We start from the raw sequence: 6,000 nt of genomic DNA on the forward strand, positions 1-6,000 counted from the left end.
TGGCAGCTGTTTATGTAGACCCAATGCATCGGATTCTTCTAGATGATCAACAGCTAAGTAAAGAAGCTCTGTTTGAAATAGCAGTAAGGATGAAAGGGTTGCAGAACAGTCAGGAGGAACAAGAAGAATTTGGTCGTCCTGCCACATCTTCACCCTCATCATCAACTGATTAAGAATTTAATTTCGAAAAATATTTGGATCACAAGGACCGTGCAAAGCGTTCCCGCATAGAAGAAGAGTCATCCCCATCAAGGAACACAGCCAGTACATTTCAGCAGAATTTTTCATGTGCACTAAAAGAAATTGAGAAATTTGACCGTTCATCAAAAATAACAGTGCAGCAAGCGATTCCTCTGTATCCTGACATTGTCAGAGATATTGCCCGAGTGGTTACTGCTTTGCCACCAACACAAGTTAGTGTAGAGAGGTTGTTCTCTGCTCTCAAAATAATTAGATCAGATTTGAGGGCATCCATGAAGGAGGATCTGACAGAGGCAATACTTTTTCTGAGGACAAATTTATAGATTTCTTCTTATTAACTGCATAAAAGTGTTTATTGCATATTTACTTACAGTTTAGAAAAGTTATTTGCTATATTCTAATTGTATTCTAATAAATGTAGTTTTTGCTCTAAGTGGTCTGATTACTTATATGATGGTGAGAAACTGAATAAGCACGATGTTTAATATTTTACAACAGTAAATTTGTTATGAATTGGCCATTTATGAAGGAGCCGGAGTCGGAGCCTGATAAAATCCAGGAGTCTGAGTCGCAACTGTGGCTTACCGACTCCACAGCCCTGACAGTGTCGGTGTTTGACTGGCAGCCAATCAGACCCTGTCCTCGGTGGGACGTGATGGGCTGCTGTATACGGTGGGCATAGTTATGCTGCCATGGTAGCCAGAGGCTTATCGGCACCCTGAGACTGGCAGAGCAAGATGGCTGCTGTGTCTTGCAGGATCTTTTCATGCTGCAGACACTGATCAGTCAGAGCCAGCATCCACATGGCTGTGACTGTTGCAGTGGGATGCCAGCAATATTTGTCGCCTCCATTCCTGTGCGTATGGCATGGTTACGCTCCAGCACAACACGCAGCCGAGGCTGTGAGTGTGGGGATTTCTGCATGTGGTCCTCATACTCCATACTAAATTTAAGATGTTTTGAAGACTTTATTTGCTGATCAGTAACCTGTCTCCATCCTGTGCTATCTGTGATTCGACGCCTCTTCCTTCTTGTTCCTGCAGTTTTGTTGTTGGATGTAGATCCGCTTGTGCCATTGGTTTATGGTTAATGTGTATGGGCACACAGCAACGTCTGGTTGTGAGACCAGGGGATATTGTCACATTGTGGACCTGCAGTGTACCTCCACGAGCAAGTCATAAAAAAATCCAGCTTGTTGCCACTTTTTGTAGCTTGCTAGTTACACTTGCTGGTGGCAGCGTCTACCCTGTTCATCTGCATTGTAGAAGCGGCATTGAGTGATCTTTGGCTGCACAACCGGTGTCCAGACCAAAGTATCTAACTCCACGTTGTGACTTTAGTTATGTGAAGCTGCTCCATACTGTCTGTAGGGGTATGTGCAGACGATCCGGAACTGGCAGCGCTTTGGACGTAGCACGTTTGCTGCATACAAAGTGCTGCCGTCTACTGAATGCAGGTGAATCCGCATGTGATCAGTGAACCATGCAGATTCACGGCGTCCAATACATTGTGCAGGTGACCTTTCTCTTGCGGAGATTACTTCCTGTACACCATGTAAAGCTAATATTCAGTCTGCACTTCAGATTTGCTGATAGAGATATATATTGCAGAATATCTAAGGCGATGTACCCTCTCGTCACACAATCTGCTCATCTAATGTTGTCTTTTTGCATGTATTTACATCTTGTCATTTTTCTATGACTAATAAAATTTTGATATTTTTGAAAATTAGCATAGACTCTATTTTCTCCGTTTTGCTCAACCTGATTCTCTCAGTAGAAAAGATTTGGGAGAAATGCAGGAGTCTTATCTGGAAATATGTTAATCTCATAGTCACATTACTGCTCACACGCATGGGAACTACAGGGAAATTGTGACCGTATGCACACTTTATTTGGCAGTCTGTGACTGCATATTATTTTTTTTTTTTTTTTTTTTTCTCTTGTCTGAGACAGTCTTTTAAAAGCCTTTTAGAGCAAATATGTCTCCTAAGAATCTTAACTATAACCCTCCGCTCATGGCCCAGTGCTTTCTATGGTGCAGCTGGCACGTAGGACAGCAGGATCATTCCGTCTGGCAGTGTCGCCCGTTCTTCTGTGGGTGAAGCACAACGTCTGGTTCTTATTTACTCTGACATTGTTGTAATGCCAGAGCCTCGTGGTATCACGTGTGATCGTCCGCGCTGACATTCCCTCGCACTGCTCGGTGGTATGTGGTTTGTCCAGTCGTATGGCGTAGATAATGTCATTGTATTCCTCTGCAGTGTATTACATAGATGCAGTGCGTTTGGGCTTTACACAGATGCAGATCATTGCACGTGCGCTCTATGCATCATAGGCTGGGAACTTTTCCAGCCTATGTGGATTTTTCTGTCCTTCTGACCTTCGTCAGGTAGGTAGAAGTTACTGTACCTCTTTGTTTTAGCTATATAGAAAAGTTTAGTGGGGTGTGTGGTTACAGCTGCTAACCTGTGGGTGTGTGCTGCTGCAGGGTGCGAGTGGCCAATTATCTGACAGCACAGACATGTGAGATCCCTCCACACAAAGGACACATCCCAGCAGCCGCTAAACATAGGAGACTTTCCACTGACCTCTAATGCTTTCTCTTTCTTCCATGGCAATAGCACAACTAGGAAAACACAGAAGAGGTGAGAAACCTTCCCTGCTACTTTCTCTCTGTAGGTCCCACTCCTACATTGGGATTTGTGAGCTAAAGGCAGAATTGTCCTGGAAAGGTTTGAGCTATATAAATATATATTGTTGGCTTAAGCCATTTATATATGATCATGCTGGTGCAACAGCAGTCACCCACCCATTGATCAGCTCTTACTGGCTGCTGTGGGGCTCTGATGCTGCCAGAACATGGCAATTCCCTCTTTCTTCTTTTTTTTTTTTTTTTTTTTTTGTGGCCGTGATTGGGAGCTGCACCCCCCCCCCCCCCCCCCCCCCCCTTTATTCACATAACAAGGGGTTATATCTGCAGTACCCGGCCATGGCCACTATAGAGATATGAGGGAGCCACTGTGTTATGGCAGCATCTGAGAACTAGCTGATCAGTGGGGTTGGTCTAAAGGTACTGTCACACTTAGCGATGCACCAGCGATATGACGCGGTCATATCACTGGTGCATCGCTAAGTGGTCGCTAGTGAGCTGCCACACAGGCAGATCTCACCAGCGACATAGCAGCAGTCGCTACTTACTTGTCAGACGAGGCGATCCTGACATCCGCCCGCCTGCGTCCACACGTCGCTCGTCGGCGCCACAGGAAGCCCAGCAGGAAGCTGGTGACTAGAAGCGGTCCAGGACGTTCTCGCGAGATCAGCGATAACCAGCGGGGGAGCGATCAGAGGTAAGTATCAGACACAGCGATATCACTATAACGTCACAAAAACCAGTGCCGTTATAGCGACATTGCTAGCGATATCGCTTAGTGTGACAGGCCCTTAAGGCTAGGCAATTGATAAAGTCTGATCTACTGTAGTTTCCACTGTATCCTAAAGGCATTCATAGATATTATATTTTAAAGATCATTTGTTGTAAAAAAAAAAAAAAAAAAAAAATCAGACCAGTTAATGCAACGGTCCCTTTTTTTAGACCCCACTTAGTCATAACTTTTTTTTTTTTTTTTCCAAATAGGGTCTGAATGCCCCTTTAACACAATGACCGCTGATGTCATTATCCAGGCCTGCCAGACGGCCTATCAGCAAATTTCTGCTGAAGACATTACTGAGATGCCAAGGGAAAGTCCCTAGGATGCCAAAATTGTTCATATAATACCGTATAATTTTGATTAATTGAGGTATGTATATATCAGTAGGCAGCGCTGAAAGAATAAACTGCTACTGATATAGAAGTGGGCAGTGGCCAATGTGTTAACTAGCCTGATTAATTTTGCTCAACAAATGATCTTTAAGTATAATATCTATGAATGCTTTTAGGATTCAGAGGAAGCTAGATCAAGTGTTTTTTTTTTTTTTTTTTTTTTTTTTTTTTTTTTTTTTTTTTTTTTTTTTAGGATATAGTGACACTGCAGGTCTACAAAAAAATTACTAGATGGAGTGCAGCGGTATCCAAACTGTGCAGTGATGAGGCAGTGACCCAGCAAAGTCTTTTACTGATCAGCGTTCTCACAAAACAGAGTAAATATGATCCCCCGGATCGCAGGCGGGAAACGACACAGTCCACCTCCGAGACCGATTGCTGTGGGCGACTACACCGCCGTGTATATTGAGGGGTGCCAGGCCTTTTAGCTCCGCTTGGCCCTGTGTTGTCTCACACAGGTGAAGCTCTGCAGAGCCGCCTTCTCTGCATGCTTGCAAGACCAAACTGACACCCTACCCTCTGCTACAGAGATTTTTTACAAGCAACCTGTGGCCGTAGGCCACATGGAAAACCCGGCCGGGAAGGAAACAAAACCGGCCCACTGCCAATCTGTAGTCCGTTTCAAAAAGAAAAGCCCAGCGCTGGTTTTCTTAAGTCTGCCTTGGACAAATAGCTTGCCCAAGACCAACACTTTGATTTTGCATTGCAATCACAGCTATGCATTTGACTGCACTGCAGTCCCACGGCCTCTGTGCACATCCTGGAGGACACATGGTGACCCTCGCATATGACACCGGTCACTGCCTCATAAGATGGAGAGAGAGATATATATATATATATATATATATATATATATATATATATACCGTGTATATATATATCTCATCTCTCGTTTGCCCTTTTGACTCTTTAACTGTGTCTTGGGTAATGACCTATCCCATATAATTATTTTGTATTTCAATTTGTATGCTTATAATGCTAGAAATACTATTCATTTGCTGAGGATAGTAGTCGGCTACAGTAAAAGTTTGTCAACCCAGTCTTGGGTTATACGATACCCCAAAAGTTCTGTCTTAAGTAGATAAATTTAAGTCAATTTTTACATGATCAAGAGGAGTCTGCATCAACAATCCTGATGTATTCTGCTACATCTGTGGAGAGTACATGGGTTGAAAAATGAAGAAGAAATATCAGACTTTGTGCGTCGCGTATACTTGGCTTATTTTGGAGCACAGCTTGGAGGGTTGGATAAATCTTGGCCTCCACATATAGTTTGCAAAATGTGTAGATTACCTATGACAGTGGACAAGAAGCAAAAGATAAAGGTTAAAATTTGTTTTGTCAAAGGTATGGAGAGAACTGGAAAACCACCCTGATGACTGTTCTTTTTGTGTTGTAAAGATTAAAGGCTTCAATTGTTACAAGAAAGCTCAGTGGGATTATCTTGATTTGGGATCGGCGAGACAACCTATTCTGCATGGCACTGACATTTCCATACTAGTGTCCATCAGACTACCCAGCCATCCACCATCAGATGGAGGCAGGGATTGGAGGGTATGGCAGGGAGTAGCAGTGGAAGTGTGTTTGCTGGAAGCTCTTCGAGGCCTGAACCGTTAAGCCAAAAAGAACTCTATGGCCTGATTCGAGACTTTAAACTGTCCAAGCAAGCATCTGCACTTTTAGCGTCTAGATTTAATGAACAAAATCTTAAAGGTGGAAGTTTAAAATTGCAGCCTGACCAGAGAAGAGGGGCTTCTCCCATATTTTAACCTAAAGGTAGAACTTGTATACTGCAATAATATATCAGGAATTGGCTTTGTGTTAGAGAAAATCTATTCAGATCTGAAGATGGTGAACTTCTTTTGCTTGGACAGTAATCTGGACACACAATACCCATGCTTCATGTGCCTCTGGGATATCAGGGCAAAGCAAGATCATTGCACAAGTTTCATGGCCTAAAAGGGAAGAAATGGTGGT

The sequence above is a fragment of the Dendrobates tinctorius genome, unplaced genomic scaffold (genome assembly GCF_039654945.1).
Source record: "Dendrobates tinctorius isolate UK_male_01 unplaced genomic scaffold, ASM3965494v1 ptg000010l, whole genome shotgun sequence".
Lineage (NCBI taxonomy): Eukaryota > Metazoa > Chordata > Amphibia > Anura > Dendrobatidae > Dendrobates > Dendrobates tinctorius.